The following is a 24,035-nucleotide window of genomic DNA, read 5'->3' on the forward strand; positions in this document are numbered from 1 at the left end:
TACCTGGCAACGTTTCAATTAATGTCATTTAAACAAACTGAAATATGGTCCCTGCACAAAAATACTTCTAATTCTAACGGATAATAAAGGTATTCAAAATTTTAATTAATAACATTTAATCTCCTCAAACAAAACCCTCAATTTAGTAATCAGAACTTCTAAAGTTATTAGGCTAGAAAAGCACAAGGTACATGAAATAATCATCATCCAACATATTCAAAAGCAAACATGAATGTTTACCTCATTTTCAAACCTAATAGGCCTCTGGATTTATGGATTACTATTCTCCTCTAATTATAAGTATCTATTTAATGAAAAAGGTCAATTTAGAAATATAGCATCTAACGATAAAAATCTTTCATGTAATGTAAGTAAAATTCCTTACTCCAATCTTCCTAATATTGTGTAAAATGTCACAGTATGACAAAAGGCATACCTTGCCAAATAATCCCGAAATTCTATCAGCATCAAATTATTTTTAAAATTATACTTACTAACGAATGCATGTTAGCCTCACAGTCATTATGTGAATCTTTCAAAAAATAAGTGAATATAATTACATTCCAAAGTATAAAATAGAATAGAAAAAACATATGTCAACAAAGACTGCCTTCTACAGTGCCCGAGGATTCCTAGCAAATCAATCAGAACGACAACCACAAAATTCAACATTGGGGGGTATGCTCTGTCTCAGACTTTAGATTTCCATAACCCACACCCCTTCTATAACACATCTGATTGGTGTCCTGTAAGACTGGAGGTTTGCTTCAGATCCTTCATACATTTAAGTTTATTGGTAACTGTTTTCCTTACAAAATCCATTAATCAGGGAAGAATCTAATGCTATTCAGGCAGACATCTTGGGCCATACTTAAGAATCTGCATCCCTTGGTAAGCAAGTGCCTAAGAGGAAAGGTGCATAAATGTAACCTACAGAATGGCTATTTTAAAAATATTACAAAGTGACATAAAAATATCAACATAAATATACAGGTGGATTTGTTTTGAAGCCCCAGTGAAATTCAATGAATTCAAGAAATTCACTTGAATTTCTTGTAACAGAGCACTTTGATTTATTTAATAATTTATTTAGTCCTCTTAATCTGTTCTAAGCCTCCTTCCAACCTTTGCATTTTAAAATCACCAATTGCTATTTAAGAAAGAAAAATTTACTGAACAGAAAGGTCCAGTTTTCACTATAGATTTTTATGGTATTTTGCTGTGATATAAAGTTCAGGTGTTCATTTTAAACATTAACCTATTAGAGTAATTAATTTATTTCTTTCAATCCCAGTTTTAAAATGGTTACCATTTACTTTTCTACCTCCAAAAGGATAAATTCTTATATTTATGGTCTTTTAAGAACAATTCAAGGAAATTGAAATGATTTCTTTTAAATATTTGTCAGGAAAATAAAATGTGCCATACTTTCAGTGACTTCAATGATTAGCAAAGACATTATATTTGCCCATCACTATTTTCAATTTTAAATGTTAAACGTTCTCTCTCTCAAACACACACACACACACACACACACTTGTGCATCGGTGCAAGATAAAGAGTTGCAGGATTTTTCTAGAAGAGAACCTATAATCAAGAATCAAAACTATTAGTAATTAGTAATAGAAGTTCTTTAATGATGTATGTTTACAAAAAGAAACAGTTTCTTAAGTAGCAAGAATTAGTAGCAATATAACGAACTCAGCATCCCAAGACCCAAAGACAGGCTTAGCAAACAGCATGTGCCAGGGGTGAATTCAGATCAACACACAAGACAAGACAAATGGCCCACAGATTTAAAAGACGAAAGTGCAATAAAGTTGTAATTATGCATAAGCGATGCAGAAAGATTTCATGACACGTATTTTATTAATGTTAACAAGAATCATTTCATTAAATGCCTGCAAACGGTGAAGAGGAGAATGATTTCTGAGGAGCTAATTGAGGAAAGGAAATTTAAAGTTCACAATAACCTTGATTAATTTTATAGTTTAAATAATTACCAAATCCATAAGGCATATAAGACAAATGAACACTCATCCTAATTATTTATTATCTAAACATCTGGGACTTTTAAAAAAAATACAGAGATTTTATTAATTTAGAAAAAAATAAATATTTTAATATCTCTCGAAAATTACATCAAATATTCGATCACAGTAAAACTAAAAAAAAGACAATCTCTTTTTCAAATAAAACTTACATTTAAAAAAACAAAATATAATTTATTTATTTTTTTTTTTTTTACAAAATATAATTTAAATACCAACCTCATTTAGCAGAGCGGACAGGAGTTAAAAGTACAATACAAAAGTAATTAATTCTAAATTATATCATTACATGGAAAATGGAATATTCATATGACATTTCTATTTTTCTATTCATATTTTAGTAATATATTTAGGACATATAAACATGAACTACTCCGTAACCTTAAAAGTTGGTTGATGGGACACCTGGATGGCTCATGGTTGAGCATCTGTCTTCAGCTCATGTCCTGATCCCAGAATCCAGGATCGAGTCCCACATCGGGCTCCTTGTGGGGAGCCTGCTTCTCCCTCTGCCTGTGTCTCTGCCTCTCTCTCTCACTTTCTCTGTGTCTCTCATGAATAAACAAAATCTCTAAAAAAAAAAAGTTGGTTGCTTCTTCCAAATTGCTTAACTGATTTTACTGTGTAAGGTCAAGAATTTTGTTACTAAATCTGTAACCCAGGCATTAAGAAGTTACTCTGTGCCATGCTTTGAAACTAAACACTTTACATTTAATCTTATTCACTGCATTTTACAATATGAAGAAACAAAGGACACATAAACAAATGTAATGAAATAATGTTCCTTAGCTACTAAACAATGGAACTTGACCTGAAATTGAGTCTCTGACTTCAAACTCTCACACCACTGCTAGGTACACCATATGCAAGTTATGTCCTTTTTTCCCTCTCCTGTTTCAAAATTTTATTCTGCATTTAATTAGAAATTGCTCATAGCCTATTTCTTCTGGTAAATGCCACCCAATACAATGGGTTAACATCAAGATAAGAGAAAGTAAAATGCACCTAAAGATTTTTTTTTTTTTTTAAGTAGGCTACATGCCCAATATAAGGCTCAAACTCAGGACCTAGAGCGGGATTCCCTACCAACTGAACCAGCCAGGTGCCCTAAATTTTTTGTAACAAGAAGATGTTATTTAGTTTCAAATTTTCAAGGTATGTTTGGGTTTCTGCACAGATAAGTTTCTAAATAATTACACTGCAACAATAAAACATTCATCAAGAATATACAGTTTTTAATATCAAGGCATAACACAACAAAGTAATTAAAATACTTAATACATGCCTATAATCTACTACGGTGCTGATAATTTTTTAAGTAATAAATTAGAGAAAAGTGAAAACAAAAAAAAAAACTGTTCTATCCTATAAATAGTTCTCCACCTCACAGACTGTTTGACATTAAGCCTGGAGGGGGAGAGGAGGGCAAGAACATGAAAATTTGCACACTGTGTACCAGGATTCAAAATATGATGAAGTCGTCTAGATTTTTTTAAGTAAATTATGATTTGGAGAGGCCATGTTTTTCATAAATATAATGAGTTCAGAAAAATATGTAAGTCATGAGTACACAGTTTGCTGAAATTGTACTGAGTAAACAAACCCATGTAATCAGCACCCAGATCTAAATATAGGACACTTCTATGATCTAAAGGCTGCCTTCCCATCCTCTCTAAAGGTAACCATTATTCTATCACTATTAATTAGTTTTTTCTTTTCTTATTTTTTAAAAAGATTTTTTATTTATTTATGAGAGACACACACACACACACAGAGAGAGAGAGAGAGAGAGAGAGAGAGAGAGGCAGACACAGGCAGAGGGAGAAGCAGGCTCCATGAAGACAGCCTGCTGGGGGACTCAATCCTGGGACTCCAGGCTCATGCCCTGGGCCAACGGCAGGCTCTAAATTGCTGAGCCACCCAGGCATCCCTGCCTTTTCTTATTTTAAAAATATAGATCATGTTCTCTTTTTATCTAGCTTCTTCAGCTGACATTAGGTTTATATAATTCATCACATTGTTGAATGTGGTAGTAATTAATTCATTTTCCCAGCTTTATAACATTCCACCATATGATTATATCACAATTTACTTATCCATTCAACAATTGGAGTACTGATGTAGTGCAACTTAGAAATGAAACTAATGAATTTTTTCTGCAATTTCTCAAATAAGTCTGACCCAAACAGTAAAAATTCAAAATAAATTAAAACTATTTTGTTTTGCATCACTAGGCATCAGGGAAATACAAATCAAAACTTCAATGAGATACTACCTCATACTAGTCAGAATGGCTAAAAATAACCAGTCAAGGAACAACAAATGTTGATAAGGATGTGAAAAAGGGGGAACACTCTTCCATTGTTGGTGGGAATGCAAGTTGGTACAACCATTCTGGAAAACAGTGTGGAAGTTCCTCAAGAAGTTAAAAATAGAGCTATCCTACAACCCAGCAACTGTGCTACTAGGTATTTACCCCAAAGATGCAAATGTAGTGATCTGAAGGGGCACCTGCACCCTCAATGTTTATAGCAGTGATGTCCACAATAGCCAAACTGTGGAAGAAGCCATGATATCCATCAACAGATGAATGGATAAAGAAGATGTGAGATATAGATAGACAGATATAGATATAGATATTACACACACACACACTGGAATGCTACTTAGCTGTCAAAACGGATGAAATGTTACATCAACATGGATGGAACTGGAGAGCATTATGCTGAGAAAAATAAGTCTATCAGAGAAGGACAATTACCATGTGGCTTCACTCATGTAGAATGTAAGAAATAGCACAGAGGATCATAGAGGAGAAGAGGGAAAACTTAATGGGAAGTCATCAGAAAGGGAGAAAAATCATGAGAGACTCATAACTATAGGAAACAAATTGAGGGTTGCTGGTGGAGAGATGGGGAAGGGGATGAGGTGACTGGGTGATGGACATTAAGGAGGGCATGTGATGTGATGAGCACTGGGTATCATATGCAACTGATGAATTACTGAATTGTACATCTGAAACTACGATGCTCTGTGTATTGGCTTATTGAGTCTAAGTTTTTTAAAAACTACTTTGTTTTGGATTGCATATTTCCTTTTCCCACCTCTCCAAAACAAAACATAGATTCCTTGGTGTCTAGTTATTTGTTGAATAAGTTACCAAACCACCATTTAATAAGGAATTTTAAAAACTGACATTATACATTTTTATTAAAATATTGACATGTAGATAGATCAATTACATCTCAACAAGCAGTGAGTTTATCCCTTGGCAGCAGGAAGGGAAAAGAAACTAATAAGTATTTCCACAGATACTGTGCTGGGTATTTTTATACTCGCCTTCCCCCCTTTAACTGTTTTAAACAGTTTCAACAGTTAGCAAGGATACATTTATAACAGTTTTACTTTATTTTAAAGATTTTATTTATTTATTCATGAGAGACACAGAGAGAGAAAGATGGAGAGAGAGGCAGAGACACAGGCAGAGGGGAGAAGCAGGCCGCGCACAGGGAGCCCAACACTGGACTCAATCTCGGGACTCTAGGGTCACACCCTGGGCTGAAGGTGGCACTAAACCATGAGCCACCCAGGCTGCCCCATTTTTAACAGTTTTAAACTGTTTTAACAGTATTAACAGTTAGCAAGGATATACTTTTTCTTTATTTGCATTTTCTTTTTAATTTCCACATATATTTACAAATAATAGAATTGGAGATTCACTGGATCTCAAACTGAGGTGGTTACCTAAATCCTCTCAGGAGCAAGCCACATAATATTAAATAGAAAATACAAAGTATTAAATTAGAACAGAGAGACATGGTACTAAAGATGAGGAAATTATAAACAACCAAAAAAAGCATGTTTCCCGACTTCAATACTTAATGTGGTTTGTATTTTAAATTACATGAGCCCCCAAAGTCCTTTCTGCCATCAGTTCAAAAAGAAAAAAAAAAAAAACTCATCATAAACTTATTAAGCAAATGAAATGATAAAAGTAAGTCCAGTAAAATGCACTGAATTACACATTAGTCCTATTTCTTGGCTTTATTCTGATTTTTGTATTAATCAGACAGAACCTTCACATTTTGGGGAGTTTGTGAAACCACGAAACAGCTTTAGCACAATACAGTCAGCTTGGCAATCTTCCACATGAACTCATTTAACTTAATTCCAGGAAAGAGTTTAGAAAATCTACTCAAAAGTAATTTTTTTCCTTCCAAAAGTTAAACTAAATAATAGAGGACTAAGATCTCCCACTTCCTAAGTTATTCCCATCTTAGAAAAGGAACAGTCCTGTAATACTATTTAAATTGCATCCTGAATTTGTCCCAATCCTCAGGAATACCTACTTTCTCTAAGCACAGAACATGTCAAAATGGCTCTTGCATGAACTTTAATATGAACGAATTCAAATGCATAAGTGCTCAGCAAATAATATAGTAGCTCTCTTTCAGGTAGGTTCTCATGAGAATTACTATGTTCAATTAAATGCCACAAGTAAATTCATTGGGGAAAATAAATCATCAAGAAAAGAATGAGCAATTTGTGAGGGAAAAAAGTAATGAGGTGGAACTTGCCCTATTAAGAATTAAAACATTTCCAAAATACAGTGATCAAATCAGTGATGTTTGGGAATAATGGACAGATCTGTATGACAGAGTATTTAATTTAGAATAACACATTTGGGAATGTATAAATTTAACGTAGAACTTAAAAAAGCATCATAATTAATTAAAAAAAGGGAACCATCAGTCATGAAAAATGATGGAACTTTTGCTTAGCTATTGGGGGAAAAAAATCAACTGAAATACTAACCTTAAATAAATTCTAAATTAATCTAACATGAGTAATAATAAGCTCCATATAATAATAAACTAATAAATTCCAGATTCATTCACTATAAAAAAGTGAGAGATGCAAAGAAGGACACACTGATTTCAACAAAACAATTCAATGCAAATCCAGTGAAAATCTCAGCAAGTTACTTTGTGGAGGTTGACAAACTGATTCTAAAGTTTATATGGGAATGCATTAAAAAAAAAAAACAAGAATAGTCAATACAACATTGAAGGAGAAAAAAAGATGAACACTATCCAACATCAAGACTTACTCTTAAGACAGTGTGGAACTGGCAAAAGAACAGACAAATAGATCACTAGAATGGAAGAAAAAGCCCAGAAATAGACTCACATAAATATAATCAATTGATCTTTGGCCAAAGGTCAAAGGTAATTCAATGAAAAAAGGATAGTCTTTTCACCAAATAATGGTGGAACAACTGAACAACTTCATGCAAATTAAGAAAAGAAACAAATCCAGACACAGACCTTAAAACCTTTGCAAAAATTAATTAAAAATGGTTCACATACTTAAATGTAAAACATAAAACAATAAAACCCCTAGAAGGTAATACAGGTGAAAATCTGCATGACCCTGAATTTTGCAATGACTTTTTAGATAACAACACCAAATATGATCCATGAGGAAAATAATTGATAAGCTGGGCTTCATTAAAATTAAATCTCCTGCTCTGTGAAAGATACTGTTAGCCAAAAGGAAAGACAAACCATAAATGTGAGAAAACCTTTGCAAAATACAGATATGAAAAAGGACTGGCATCCAGAATATACAAAGAACTCTTACAAGCAATCCAATTAAAAATTTGGCAAAAGATTTCCTAGGCACCTCACCAAAGGCATTATCAGATGGAAAATAAGCATACGAAAAGGTGCTCAACATAGTATGCCATCAGAGAATTGCAAATTCAAGTAACAGTGAGATGCCACTTCACACCTGTAAGAATGGCTAAAATCCAAAAACTGACAACAGCAAATTCTGAGGAGGATGTGGAGCAAGAGGAACTCTCATTTCTTGTTAGTAGGAATGCAACATGGTATAGTCTTTGGAATAAAGACTCTTAGAAAAATAAACACAGTGAACATTGTGATCAATCACATTCCTTAGTATTTACCCAAAGGAATTTAAAGCTTATGTCTGCATGCAAACCTGCACATATGTTTACAGCAATTTTATTCATACTTGCCAAAATTTGGAAACCACTAAGATGTTCTTTGACAGGTGAATGAATTAACTGTTGGGCCTCTCATATGATGGAACAGTAGTCAGCAATAAAAAATGAGCTATCAGGCTAGGAAAAGACATGGAGGAATGTCACATGCACATTGCTATGTGAAAGAAACTAGTATGAAAACACTATGTTCTGTGTAATTCCATCTATGTGAAATGGAAAACGCAAAACTATGGAAATTGTAACAGATCAGTGGTTTCCAGTGGTTGAGGGAGGAATAACAGGTAAATAACAGGGGATTTTTAAGGCAGCAGAACCATTTTGTATGACATAATCATGGTGGACACACGACATCATACCTTTGTCAAAACTCATAGAACATACAGCACGAAAAATAAATTCCAATATAAACTATGGGCCTTTGAGTATCAGGATGCATCAGCAATGGCTCATCAATTGTAACAAATGTACCAAATGAAAGCAAGACTGTAATAATAGAGGATTTGGGTACAGGGGGTATAAAAACATTCTCAACAATTTTCTGTAAACCTAAAACTGTTCTAGAAAAAATACATGAAATAAAAACATTTTCAGAGGTAAAAAAAAAAAAAAAACATTTTAATATAAAAAACTGGATATATGTCACATAATTGTTATGTAATATAAAATGAGAAAAGTGTAAGCAAGCATAAGAACCCAATATTTCTGTGATAGGAAATATTACTGCTGGCTGGGAGCTTTACAAAAGGGTTCAATATAGAGCATATTCAGGGAGTGAGTCCAGTTTAGGTAATAACTGCAGAGGAGGAAGAACTAACCAGAGACAGAAAGAAAACCTAGGGCCTAAATTCCTTCACAAACATGAAGGTCATCCAGTACAGTTAAATTAGGAACAGTCTGCACAGGAGACAGCTCTGCAACAGTGACAAGCTAGTGAAAAGACCTAGAAAGGGATTGTCAAAGCAATCCTGGACAGAACAGCATGCAAATGATCTAATGATTAGCTCTACCTAACCAGGTGCACAGATTCCTTCCTAACTGATTTTCTCAAAGGAACCAAAGACCTCCTCCTGGGGAAACTACAAACAAATCAACCACATTTACATATCTATGTAGCTGCCTCCTCAAGTCCATCCTGGAAGCTCAGCAACTAGAGCTCATGAATAAATACATGATACAAATCACTTCCCTACTCAAATAATTGGTATACACCCTAATGCTTCTATTCTGTAAACCATTAGAAACAAACCAAAATTTCCAGGCCAAGGGTGTGTGCACACCATCCCATGTTTATCTTTGACCCAAAAGCTTTTTTTTATTACTTCACTCCCCAAAAAAGCATTTGCTAAGTGTTTGCAATGCACACATTCCATTTACATCCTGTCCAGGAAGAAAGGACCCTGGCTCTCAGACTCTCTCTCACCATTTTCTCTGCAGAGAACTACAGTTACTCATCTGTAGGATGAACAAATGCAACTAACTCCAGCCTATGAAGTGTTGCTCCATTTTTCTAGCTTACTATTGCTTCTTCTGTCACTTTCCTATCATTTTTCTCTTTGCACTGTCTAATCTCATCAGGACACTTTTCTGTCATGTCAGATAATGCAACACTTTCAATATGTTCTTCCCATCTCAAGCCAGGCTCACTTTCTCTAGAACTATGGGAGTCAGTACACAATAGGAAGCCCATTCCCTGCATTCTTGGGGTGCTGCTCTTTGCACTCTGTGAATGATCTAGGGGCAGTTGTGAGGTTTTCCAGTCCAGTAGAGAATTCATCCACAGTTCCAGGCAGTTTTAGAGCTCCTGGCCTCACCATGACCTCAGAAGCTGCATGAACATAATCTGGTTGTACCACTAGTCCTGACTTAAATGTTCCATCTGGTCTTTCGAATCCTTGGGTTATGCAGGTCCCACTGGTCATTGTCTTTCTCTTAGAGCTCTGATATTAGCTGTAAAACAGGACAGCTTCTGAGAACATGTGCCTGCAACTCAGAGGAGACCCTTGGCCTCCTTTGAAATCATCAAATCTGAAATTATGGGAGAGACTTTGTAAGTGTGCATATTATCTGTGTTTTCTTCTGGGGAAAGGTACTATAACTCTTATCTGGTTCACAAAGGCACCATGCCAGGGAACGGCCATATGAATTCTCACCCAGACTGGGACACTTCGGATAGTAAAAATGGGAAATAGCAGGAATTAAGCTAGGACAACAGGGCTTAATGTGGATTGTTCCAGGTCAACAAGGATGTGCGGGTTCTTGACCCCAAAAGTTAATTTTTCATTGTCCCCTCTGAAAATATTCTTTTTCCTCCACAACAGAGAGAGGCAAGGTGAAAGACAGCTACACTGCACAGGCAAAAGTTCTACCTTCAGTTCCAAACTGCTACAATTGTAGCAGAAACACAATTTTTGGCACTTTCAGCCCCGTAATTTTTGCATCATCACATCTACCTTGAACTTCCTCAAGTTGGCAATATTTAGTGAACATCTGATTCATAACCTGCATCCTAAGTGCTGGTGGTAGAGCAAGTGATCCCAATAGACCAAAAGCCCAGACCTCATGGGGTTTACACTCAAGTAGGGATATGTGGTCTGGAAAAAAACAATGGAAATAAAAATTAAAAACAGAAGTACACAGTATGTTCAAAGGTAATAGTGCTTTAGGGAAAACCTCAAGCAAGTAAGGAAAAGGACTAGCTACAGAATAAAGAGAATAATGGATGGTGCTATCTGATAAGCAGAGGTGAAAGAAAGTCTATTAAATAAGACTAGAATATTTTAAGAAAATAAGGTAGAATTTTAAGAGAAAATCATGGGACAGTTGGTTTAACAGATTATGAATATCTTTAAATTGCTGGTAAATTCAGGACTAGTTTATCACATGAATTTACCATCTAATTCATTTGCTATCAAATATTTTATGTGCAACATATTTTTTTAAATTTTAAACACACACACACACACACACACACACATCTGAGGAAGATGCCCAAATTGAATGAGAGTAATCAAATAAAATAATCTATACATTCAAGATTCATAATCTAAAACAGTACGTAACTGTACCATGGTGATTAAATTACATGTGAATTAAATTGGCTTCCTTATTGAGTTTGATGCTAGAGCCTCTGGAAGCCACATCATTCAAATACACAGAAATATGTAGTATCCTTAGCTTCAGAATAGATAGTAGTCTTTCTGGATACAAATAAAACAGACAATGTCTACTAAAAGAATATATACATTTTAACCACAGACAAACATCCACACTCACATAACATAGATTTAAATAAGAATGAATCTTTGCTCTTGAGAAATTTAGTGATCTAAGAGTAAAGAGAAATTTTGCTCAGTGCGAGTACAGAGGAAGGAGCTTCTAATTACTTATCCAGCACTGTTCTCCCTTTGCATACTCATACATCACATCCTAGATGGCTGATGTCCTTAATAGGTAACAACTGTGAAAAGCTTAATGGATTAGTCTCCTTATATTGCAGACAATTTGATGTTATTATTTATATTGAAGCAGCAATTCCCAAATACCTACTATAACTTAACATTTTCTTTCCAGAGACTGATTTCTATTTATCTTGCTGTTCAGGAACATCCTTGGTTAAAACACAAATACTGCTTTGGGAATGGAGTTATAATGCAAATAAATTAACAAATTACTAGCTTGATGTGGTAGCCATCTAGCATCTTGTCTAAAGCCTCTGTACACAGCCATGTACCTGTCTTTGATTTGTGAATTTGGTGCAGTGATTTAAAAGATGAATATGATTATAATCCTCAGAGGGGCATATAGCTGAAAGCATTCACTGAGCAACCATCATTTAACTCTACATCTCCAGCCCAGAATTCACAACAGCAACTCTATTGACTTTGGTTTAATGAATGCTGCATGAATCAGTTGAGCAGAAAAGGGACACAGCTCTTCCACTTCTCAGCTATGCAGACAACTGAAACAAGACTGATTTCTTTTCCTAGGTAAGGATTTAACTTCTTAGGCCTAGTTTGGCTCATAAACCTGGAGAATCTGAAATACAGATAAATATTTTCAATTAAGGTATATGGATGCTAACTCCATGCCTGCTATGTACTGTAGCAAGCAATGTTAGAAATTATCCAATGTTCACTTACACATATAACTGTTTTCTTTCTTCCAAAAAAAGAACTCAATTTCATAGATGGACCTTTCTTCTCTCTTTCCCCATGCTCTGAGCTAGTTGTGATGATGACATTTCCTCAATAAATAATGTAGTAGAAAAGTCTACCGGGAGGTTTCTTTACTCCGATAAACAAAAAACAGAACATCAGCTCCTTTTCCTGCCTATGGAAGATGTTAAATTTAGATATCATCCCTGAAATTGCTATAGTCATGTGAAAATAATAAGGGAAACTAATCTAAGAACTAAGAAAGCAGAGAGAACAGAGGGAAGAGAATGAATGACCAAGAACCTGAGTCAGAGCCTCTGTCAATTAAAACTCAGTTATCTGGCTTTGGACTTTTTTTGTGTCATTTTTTAAAAACCATATATGATTAAGTTGTGAAAGAGGACACAACAGTCTATAATATGACCCTGTTTAAGTAAGAATATTTTTGTAAATGATGTTCTAGATAGATATAAGCTAATCTTTTAGCAATGGTTATCTTCAGGAAAAAGGGAGGATTATGAAGTACTTGTATTCAGTAATCTGCTGTATTACTGTTATGACAATATAAAATTGACATGGTTCTGGAATTTAAATTTTAATTGAATTTTTTTAAAGATATTTATTTCTTCGTAAGAGACACTGAGAGAGGCAGACACAGAGGTAGAGGAAGAATCAAGCTCTATGCAAGGAGCCCAATGTGGAACTCGATCCTGGGACTCCAGGATCATGCCCTGAGCTGAAGACAGACACTCAATCACTGAGCCACCCAGATGCCCTAAATTTTAACTGAAATTTAAGTGTATATTTATGTTGCATGAACCGCAAGCACTAATTACATGTGTCCCCTCAGCTTTATTGAGATATAATTGACATACATCACTGTAATATAAGCTCAAGGTGTTCAGCATAATGGTTTGACTTACACACATTATGAAATGATTATTGCATTAAGTTTAGTTAGCATCCATCATCTCAATACAGATACAATGAAAAAAGAGAGTAAAAAAATTTGTGATGAGCACCCTTTAACAACCCTCCTGTACAACACACAGCAAAGTTAACCAAAGGCATCATGCTGCATATTAAAGCACCAGAACTGATTCATCTAATAACTGAAAGTTGTGATCTTTTGACCCATCCTCCCTCCAATTCTCCCTTAACCCCTCTCTGGTAACCACAAAGCAGATTTCTTTTTCTACAAGTTTGTTTTTATTGTTTTTGTAGATTCCACATATAAATGAAATCATACAGTATTTGTCTTTCTCTGACTGATCTCACTTAGCATAATGTCCTCAAGTTCCATCCATGTTGCTGCTAATGGCAAGACTTTTTTTTTTTTTAAATGGCTGGATAATATTACATTATTACATTATTACACAATCTCCTTACCTATTCATCCATTAATGGACATTTAACGGTTGTTTCTGTATCTTGGCTGCTATAAATAATGCTGCAGTGAACATGGGGTGCAGATATCTTTTCAGGTTACTATTTTTATTCCCTTTGGATATATTCTGAGACGTACAACTGCTGAATCCTATGGTAGTTCTATTTTTAATTTTTTGAAGACCCTCTATACTTTATTCCATCATGGCAGCACCAAGTTAAAATCCTACCAACAATACACAAGAGTTCCCTTTTCTCCATAACTTCACCAGCATTTGTTATCTCTTGCCTTTTTGATGGTGGACATCCTAATGGGCATGTAATGGTATCTTACTGTGATTTTGATTGCATTTCCTTAATGACTAGTGATGTTGAGCAACTTTCTATATACCTATTGTCCATCTGCAGGTCCTGTCATTTTGCTCTAGCTCCATCCCTGTCATTGTACATGGCAAAATTTCATCCTTTTTAGGGCTGAATAATATTCCATTGTGTATATACGACATCTTCTTAACTGATTTGTCTATCAATGGACACTTGGGCTGGTTCCAAAACTTGGCTTATGTAATAATGCTGCTATAAACATAGGGGTGCATGCATCCTTTGGAATTAGTGTTTTTGAATTCTTTGGGTAAATATCTAGTAGAGTGATTGACGGAACATAAGGTAGTTCTATTTGTTAACTTTTTGAGAAACCTCCAAACTCTTTCCCAGAGTGGCTGCACCCATTTTCATTCCCACCATGAGAGCAGGAGGGTTCCTTTTTCTCACCCTCAACAATACCTATTATTCCTTTCATTGTTGATTTTAGTCATTCTGACAGGTATGAGGTGATATCCCATTATAGTTTTTTGCTCTGCTTTTCCCTGATGTTAAGTGGTGTTGAGCATTTTTTCATGTGTTATTCTTGGCCATCTATATATCTTCTTTGGAGAAATGTCTGTTTATGTCTTCTGCCCATTTTTAATTAGATTATGTGTCTTCTGAGTGTTGAATTGAGTAAGTTATTTCTATATTCTGGATACTAGTCCTTCATCAGATATGTCATTTGCAAACATATTTTCTCATTCTATAGTTACCTTTAATTTTGTTGATTGTTTCCTTTGCTGTACAGAAGCTTTTTATTTTGGTGTAGTCCCAACAGTTTATTTTTGCCTTTGTTCCCCTTGCCTCAGGACATATAGAACATTATAGAACATTATAGGACATTATCTAGAAAGAAGTCGCTATGGGTAATGGCAAAGAAGATACTTTTAACATAGCATTAATCAAGCAAGTAAATAAACAAATGAAGACATATATGTATCTATAATTATATTTATTAGATTTATTTATTCCCAATCATATTCCAGCTAGACATCTTGATGAAACAAAAATAAAAACTGTGAGCATGGTATTATTTTTAAAAGTATACCTGGTTCAGTCTTTGGCTCTGGTCTCTTCACAGTCAGGTGCCTAATGAGTCAGGTATTTAAAAGTGGAATACTAATCATTTGATTCCATATTTTAGTGGAGACTTAGGACATGCAGAGTAGTAACATATTTAAAAATGGATGCACAGCATCAAGTGTTTAGCTTTGTTTTTTTCCAGTGAGTCATTAACTCAGCCACATGAGAAATTTATTTTTAATAATGTATAGAACACAATCTATATTATATGAATCACAGGCAAGGTTTGGTAACCCTTTGTCTTCCCACCTCATTATCCCAATTCACTTTAATGAAGAGGAAAGCAAATGGAAAAAGAATTAACATGGAAATAAAAATCAACTGGGCTGTACATAACATTAACTCTTTTAATTTTTGATCTGTCCAAGAGGTTGAATAAATAAGGCATTTACATGCACTGCCACTGGGCATAAACCACAATACCAGAAGAATGAGGATAGAAAAGAAATATTAAGATCTACTTTCAGAGTGCTCAATAAATAATGAAAACTAAAAAAACTCTTCAGAGAATAGTCTTTTCAATATGCGTGTATCTATGAATTCGTATGTATATATAAGATAGACTGATATTAACAGTGATTGCTTTACAAGAAACTATACGTCCTTCTTCAACTAGATTACTCTGATTTTCATCTAATCTTGTCAACAACATCTTCAAACTACATCACAAAAATAGTAAGCGGAATAATGGTATCTCAAAGACAACCAAATCCAAATCCCCAGAATCTGTGAATATGTTAAACAGTACCATGAGGTTCATTTTGAAGATAGAAGACAGGCCAAAAACCCAAGAGGATAAACTAGAAAAGGCAAAGAAATGGATTCTTCATAGAGCCTCTATAGGAATGCTGTTCTCCTGACACCATGATTCCCTTTAGACTTGTGACATAAACAACTGTAAGATAATAAATTTTTAGTGTCTTAAGCTGTCTGGCTTGTGGTAATTTTGTACACCAGCCATAGAAACTAATACATGTAGCTTTTGTGCCCATTACCTCGCTTCTATGTTAAGTATTTGAATCTTTATTTAACTACACATAGTTATTATCATTGCTTTGAACTTTTGTCTGATAAAATAATCTCAGGGTTGGTTTTGGTTGTTTTTTTTCTTGACACTGGGACACATTTGCTTGTTTCCTTCTACATCAACCAATTGTGGTTGCTTACAACAATCCAATTGTGGATTATATCCTGTCTTTTAATGCTGTTTAGATTCTAGAAACTAATACATAACACTGAAGAATGTTGAAGTATTTGTTAAACAGGTATTTAACTTGGTGAAACTAATACTGCAAGATGCTGGGTGACAGGATATTGACAAATATTGGTTAACCATAAAGTTGAGGACCATTTCTGGGTTATCTATTCTGTTCCATTGATCTATGTGCCTGTGTTTGTGCCAGTACCAGACTGTCTTGATGATCACAGCTTTGTAGTACAACTTGAATTCTGGCATTGTGATGCCCACGGCATTGTTTTCTTTTTCAATATTCCTCTGCTATTCGAGGTCTTTTCTGATTCCATACAAACTTAAGATTATTTGTTCCAACTCTGTGAAGAAAGTCCATGGTATTTTGATAGGGATTGCATTGAACATGTACATTGACCCGGGTAGCATAGACATTTTCACATATTTCTTCTTCCAATCCATGAGCATGGAATGTTTTTCCATCTCTGTGTCTTCCACAATTTCTTTCAGAAGTGTTCTGTTGTTTTTAGGGTATAGATCCCTTACCTCTTTGGTTAGGTTTATTCCTAGGTATCTTATGTTTTGGGGTGCAATTGTAAATGGAATTGACTCCTTAATTTCTCTTTTTTCAGTCTCATTGTTAGTGTATAGAAATGTCGCTGATTTCTGGGCATTGATTTTGTATCTTGCCACATTGCTGAAGTGCTATATAACTTCTAGCAATCTTGGGGTGGAGTCTTTTGAGTTTTCTATATACAGTATCATGTCATCTGCGAAGAGGGAGGGTTTGACTTCTTCTTTGCCAATTTGAATGCCTTTTATTTCTTTTTGTTGTATGATTTTTGAAGCTAGGACTTCTAGTACTATGTTGAATAGCAGTGGTGAGAGTGGTCATCCCTGACATGTTCCTGATCTTAGGGGAAAGGCTCTCAGTTTTTCCCCATTGAGAATGATATTCGCTGTGGGCTTCTCATCAATGGCTTTAAGATATTGAAGAATGTTCCCTCTATCCCTACACTTTGAAGAGTTTTAACTAGGAATGGGTCCTGTATTTTGTCAAATGCTTTCTCTGCATCTATTGAGAGGATCATATGGTTCTTGTTTTTTCTCTTGTTGATGTGATCTATCCCGTTGATTGCTTTACGAGTGTTGAACCAGCCTTACATCCCGGGGATAAATCCCACTTCGTCATGGTGAATGATCCTCTTAATGTACTGTTGGATCCTATTGGCTAGTATCTTGGTGAAACTTTTTGCATCTGTGTTCATCAGGGATATTGGTCTATAATTCTCCTTTTTGTTGGAGTCTTTGTCTGGTTTTGGAATCAAGGTAATGCTGGCCTCATAAATGAGTTTGAAGGCATTCCACCCCTTTCTATCTTTCGAAACAGCTTAAAGAGAATAGGTATTATTTCTTCTTTACATGTTTGATAGAACTCTCTTGGGAAGTCATCTAGACCCGGACTTCTGTGTCTTGGGAGGTTTCTGATGGATGCTTCAATTTCCTTGCTGGTTATTGGCCTCTTCAGGTTTTCTATTTCTTCCTGTTCCAGTTTTGGTAATTTGTGGATTTCCAGAAATGCATCCATTTCTTCTAGATTGCCTAATTTGATGGCATATAGGTGCTCATAATATGTTTTTAAAATCGTTTCTATTTCCTTGGTATAGGTTGTGACCTCCCCTCTTTGATTGGTGATTTTATCAATTTGAATCTTTTCTCTTTTCTTTTTAATAAGGCTGGCTAGGGGTTTATCTATCTTATTAATTCATTCAAAGAACCAGCTCCTGGTTTTGCTGATCGTTCTACAGTTCTTCTGCTCTCTATTTCACTGAGTTCTGCTCAAGTCTTTATTATCTCTCTTTTTCTGCTTGGTGTAGGCTTTACTTGCTGTTCTTTCTCCAGTTCTTTAGGTGTGAGGTTAGCTTGTGTATTTGAGTTTTTTCCAATTTTTTGAGGGAGGCTTGTATAGCCATGTATTTCCCTCTTAGGACTGCTTTTGCTGTATCCCAAAGATTTTGAACGGTTGTATCTTCATTTTTATTAGTTTCCATGAATCTTTTTAATTCTCCTCTAATTTCCTGAGTGACCCATTCATCTTTTAGTAGGATGCTCTTTAACCCCCATGTGTTTGAGTTTCTTCTAAATTTCTTCTTGTGGTTGAGTTCTAGTTTCAAAGCACTGTGGCCTGGAAATATGCAGGTGACAGTCCCAATCTTTTGGTATCTGTTGAGACCTGATTTGTGACCCAGTATGTGGTCTAATCTGGAGAAAGTTCCATGTGCACTTGAGAAGAATGTGCATTCAGTTCACATTCTTCAGTTCAGTGTTCGGATGGATATGTTCTGTATATATCTGTGAAATCTATTTAGTCCAGTGCATCATTTAAGGCCCTTGTTTCTTTGGTGATGTTCTGCTTAGAAGATCTGTCATTTGCTGAAAGTGCTGTGTTGAGGTCTCCTACCATTAGTGTATTATTATGTAAGTATCTCTTTACTTTGGTTATTGATTGATACACTTGGCGGCTCCCACCTTAGGAGCATAAATATTCATGATTGTTAGGTCTTCTTGTTGGATAGACCCTTTAAGTATGATAGAGTGTCCCTCTTCATCTCTTACTACAGTCTTACTAAAGACTAAACTTTAATTTATCTGATATGAGGATTGCTATCCATGCTTTCTTTTGAGGACCATTTGAATGGTAAATGGTTCTTCACCCCTTCATTTTCAGGCTGGAGGTGTCCTTAGGTCTAAAATGAGTTTCTTCAGAACATAAAGACTCCTAACTCTGGGAAACGAACTAGGGGTGGTGGAAGGGGCGGAGGGCGGGGGGTGGGGGGGGGAATGGGTGACGGGCACTGACGGGGACACTTGACGTGATGAGCACTGGGTGTTTTTCTGTATGTTGGTAAATTGAACACCAATAAAAATTAATTTATTAAAAAAAATAAAATAAAATAAAATAAAATAAAATAAAATAAAATAAAATAAAATAAAATAAAATGAGTCTCTTGTAGACAGCAAATAGATGGGTCTTGCTTTTTTATCCTATCCGATACCCTTAGTCTTTTAATGGGATGATTTAGTCCATTCATGTTCAGAGTAACTACTGAAAGATATGAATTTAGTGTCATCATAATGCCTATTTAGTCCCTGTTTTGTAGATTGTTTCTGTGGGTTCCCTCTTTCTTTTACAGGTTCCCCCTTAATATTTCTTGCAGAGCCAGTTTGGTGATCACATATTCTTTCAGTTTCTGCCTATCCTGGAAGCTCTCTACCTATCCTTCCATTCTCAATGACAGCCTTGCTGGATGAAGTATTCCTGTCTGTACGTTCTTCTCATTTAATACCCTGAATAGATCATGCCAGCCCTTTCTGGTCTGCCAGGCCTCTGTGGAGAGGTCTGCTGATAATCTGATATTTCTCCTCATATAAATTAAGAACCTCTTGTCTCCTGCTGCTTTAAGAACTTTCTCTTCATCTTTAAAATCTGCAAGTTTCACTATTAAATGTCGAGGTGTTGAATGGTTTTTATTGATTTTGGGGGGGGGGGGTCCTCTGTATCTCTTGGATCTAAATGCCTGTTTCTTTCCCCAGATTTGGGAAGTTCTCGGCTACGATTTGTTCAAATACACTTGTGGTCCTCTCTCTCTTTCAGCCTCTTCTGGAATCCCAATTAGATAATATTAGTATATTCTTCCTTCTCAAGCTATCATTTATTTCCCTAAGCCTTTCCTTGTGAGCTCTTAATTGTTTTTCTCTATTTTCCTCAGTTTTCTTCCCTGCCATGAATTTGTCTTCTATGTCATTCACTCTTTCTTCGACCTCATTAACCCTAGCAGTTATAACATCCAGTTTGGATTGCACCCCTTTTAATCTATTTTTAACTTTGGCTTGATTAGATCTCAATTCTGCCGTAACTTGTGCTTTCTTCCAGACCCACCAGTAGCTTTATAATTGTACTTCTAAATTGATTTTCTGACATCCTATTGAAAATCCAAATTCTGTAACTCTGTGGCAGAGAGTATGGTTTCTGGTTCTTTCTTTTGTGGTGAATTCTTCCTTCTAGTCATTTTGTCTAGTGCACAGTGATTGTATGAATGGACTGAGTCAAAAATATCAACCATGACTTAAGTAAAATACACCCTAGATAATTCTGAAGAGGTCAGAGACCGGAAAATAAAAGAATAAGAAGAACAGAACAAAATAAAACAAAAGCATAGCTAGAGTGAAAAACAAATTTTAAAACAAAGTAGTAAAAATAAAAAGCCAAATACCAAAAACATGAAGAAAACAGGAAAAAATAAGAAAGTAAAGAGGAAAAAGACAAAAAAAGCAGGGGGATGTTGGTGGTGTGGAAGTGGTAATGGAGAGAGGATGTAGTCTACCTGAGGGGTTCTAGAGGGTGATTCTCTTGTTTCTGAGTATATTTTGTTCTGTATGTTAGAAGACTCTCAATCCCAAATTTATATAAATGAGCAATATTTATATAAAGCCCAACACTGACCACAAAACCATAAACAAGATAAAAGAAGAATGTAGAATGGTAAGGAAGAGAGAAAATAATCTCAGAGAATGAAACCACATGGTATTCCACTTGGTTCTGGGTGTATGTCATGTGTTAGAAGGTACTAACTTCCACCATCCCATAGCACAGACTTTCATCCACCTTTAGGCTAAAAGCCTTAAAAATGAGGAAACTCATACACAATGATCCCATTTTTTAAGTGAGACTCCTCACCAGAATCTGCCTGTTTTTGTCCAACTCTCCAGAGCCTTCAGGTGTTTGGGGGTTTTGTTGTATATCGCTTTAATATTTGGTCCAAAGTTTATAGTACTTCGTCAAAGAGAGTCAGCTCTGGTATGAACTGGTTCAAGCAGAGTCAGACAAAAATCATGAGAATAATGATAATAGCTATAGCATGTCCTGTGTGCAAGGAATGTTGGTCACACTTTTGGTACATTAACTTATTTGATTCTCACATCAACACTATGAGGGAGATATTACTATTTCTCTTACTTTATAAATGAAAGAACTGAGGGAGAGAAAAGTTCAGCAGCTTTCCTAAGATTACCAGGAACTGAACGCAATATGTTTCTTCCAGAATCCATATGCTTCATCACTCCAAAATCTGTATGGGTCTTCTCGACCTTCCTCTACTGCTCTTGCATTTATATGAAATTATCTTAAATGCAATCACATGCCTGAAATTGGTGCTTCACTGTTTGAGAAATGTACCTTTTAAAAACTCATTCTTGGTGCTTCAGTGCTTAAAAAATGTTTTCTCAAAGGATTCACTTATCAGTAAATTTAGCTAGCTGCTTTCTTGATGCATTTTTGATATTCTGAGTATGTGCTCCCAAAAAGCAGAGGTGTTATCAGAAGGATGACACAGCTGTATTAATAATACCCTGCATTCTCTAACTCCATTCCTCATAATAACTGGACATGAAAGAGTCTGATGTATATTTCAATTGATTATTAAATCACTGTCGTATCCTGTACCTTTAATTACACACAGTACATAATTTAGAAATATGAATGTTCTTAGAATTGCATGTAAAATAATACACCATTTTAGTAAATTGAAACATAAGAATCATTTAAGGACATCTCTGGATACGTTAGAGGTTGTCCTCCTGGCAAGTACAGTTTTCTATTAGAATTTTAAAAACAAAAGCCTAATGAGAGGAAATCATTCTTTGAAGAAAAATTTAAAATGATTTTTACATTAATGCTTAGTATTATTTCTACTTGTATTAGAAATGATTGTAGAAAGTCCAAAGAAATTCAAAATTCAAAGGAATGACAAGTTCCACATCCTCAATCCCTTCATTGTGCTCACACTGTGAGTGTACATACTTACATAACACACATCACACTGTATTGTAATTGTTTTTCTATACCTGCATTAGACTGTGGACCCATTAATGGCATAAATCACTTATTATCCATCTTTCTATCCAAAGAGCTTTATAAAGTTTATCTTATATATGTTCAAAAACTTTATATTAAATAAATGAATGATGAGAACTGAATGATTTTATTCATAATAAACAATATTTTATATTCTGAATGTTACAGAATTTTAAAGTATTATTTGTAATTTAAATTATAGTAAATTACCAATTACCTACAATATGAGGAAAATAGAACATAAATTAATGATACCAATCATAATCACCTAAATCATAAATTTCAACCTACTTCCCCCAAAGAGCAGAACAGAAGGGGTAAATATTGGTTTAATTTTAGGTAATTTTTCTTGGTTCAAGCTATATATTTCAAACAAGGAACCAATATAGTAAAGTGGACATAAGGCAAATGTAAAAGAGACAGGGTTTTATAATTCTCTCAGAAACAACTAAACCAAAAGACAGAAAGGACAGTCAATGTCATAATTTTAAAATATACTCTCTTAAGGTGCATGGGTGGCTCCGTTAGTTAAGCATCTGCCTTTGGTTCAAGTCATAATCCTGGGGTCCTTGGATCAAATCCCACACGGGACTGCCTGCTCAGCAGGGAGTCTGCTTCTTCCTTTCCCCCTGCCCCTTCCCACTCACTGCTTGTCTGCTTCTGTGTACTCTCTCTTGCTCTCACTCTCTCTCAAATAAATAAATAAAATCTTTAAAAAATAAAATAAAATATATCCTCCTAAATATACAGGTAAGTCACTTAATATACTCATTGCATTAAAAAAAAGGAATGCCTTTTCAACAAATGATAATTAAGAAAATTATTATATGAAAAGTAAGAATTTTCAGTAAACTGCCAAGACTCCAAAACACAAAGCTCGTTCCACTATACTTTGTGCCCTCTCACTTCACATATGTGCTCCTATGAAAGGGAATCCTTAAACTAGACCCAAAACAAACAAACAAAAGTATAGAGAAAGTGTTCAAAAATGCTTGTGAATTAACAAAGATATAGTAAAATAGCTGAAATCATAAAATCACCCAGAACACTGAAGTTTATTCACTACATCATTGACTCTACAGTTTAACATAACTGTGCCATCAACAAACTGGCAGAACCATGTGCCAGAAGTAGGCTGATATACTGGAGGAATAAGGACAAGAAACCGGACTGGCCAAGATGGCAGGGGAGGAATACACCACGGCAGGGGAAAGGCAGTCAGAAATTAGTTAACTGTCCTCTTAATGGAGCAGATAGGGATGAGGAAAAGAATAAGTAAAAGAATAATAATAATCATTGTGAAGTGCATGCTAAATAGTCTACATGCACCATCATTTTATAACTACGCAGCCTGATGATAAAGACATAACCTTCCCTAAAGCCACAGAGTGAATACATGACAGAGCTGTTATTCTAAAATATTTCTCTAATTCTACAAAGCCCTGCTATTGGCCCTAGGCTATATAACCAGCATGCAAAATAAGTCAGAAGAGTGAGAAGGGGTAGACAGATGTAGATTCCCAAACAGACAAGTTATACTGAACCACATAAACCCAGGAGGACAACAGAAGCAGTAACAAAATCAAAGATGCTCATGTACAGAAGCCCAGGCGAAATTCAGCCAAAGGGACGGGCACTGCTCCGGGGGTCATTTTCTCCTTGTTCTACATGTATTATCTCTATCCTCAAAATTTTAAAGGCTCTAAGAGCAGCTACTCAGATAAATGACCCTTAACCTCTTTAAAACTGATTATGCTTTGAATAAGAACAAAATCTAAATGATATTCAGATTGTAATTTAGATCTAGATCTTACTATACTTTTAATTATAAAACAGACATTTTAGAAAATCCCTTTAGATA

General features: G+C 35.2%; 1 protein-coding gene across 1 annotated transcript in view; it reads right to left on the reverse strand.

Annotated features, from left to right (window-relative positions):
- Positions 1 to 24,035, reverse strand: part of RYR2 (ryanodine receptor 2) — a 721,805-nt gene that overhangs the window by 433,336 nt on the left and 264,434 nt on the right. The gene's annotated exons all lie outside the window — the stretch shown is intronic.

The sequence above is a fragment of the Vulpes vulpes genome, chromosome 4 (assembly GCF_048418805.1).
Source record: "Vulpes vulpes isolate BD-2025 chromosome 4, VulVul3, whole genome shotgun sequence".
Taxonomy (NCBI): Eukaryota; Metazoa; Chordata; class Mammalia; order Carnivora; family Canidae; genus Vulpes; species Vulpes vulpes.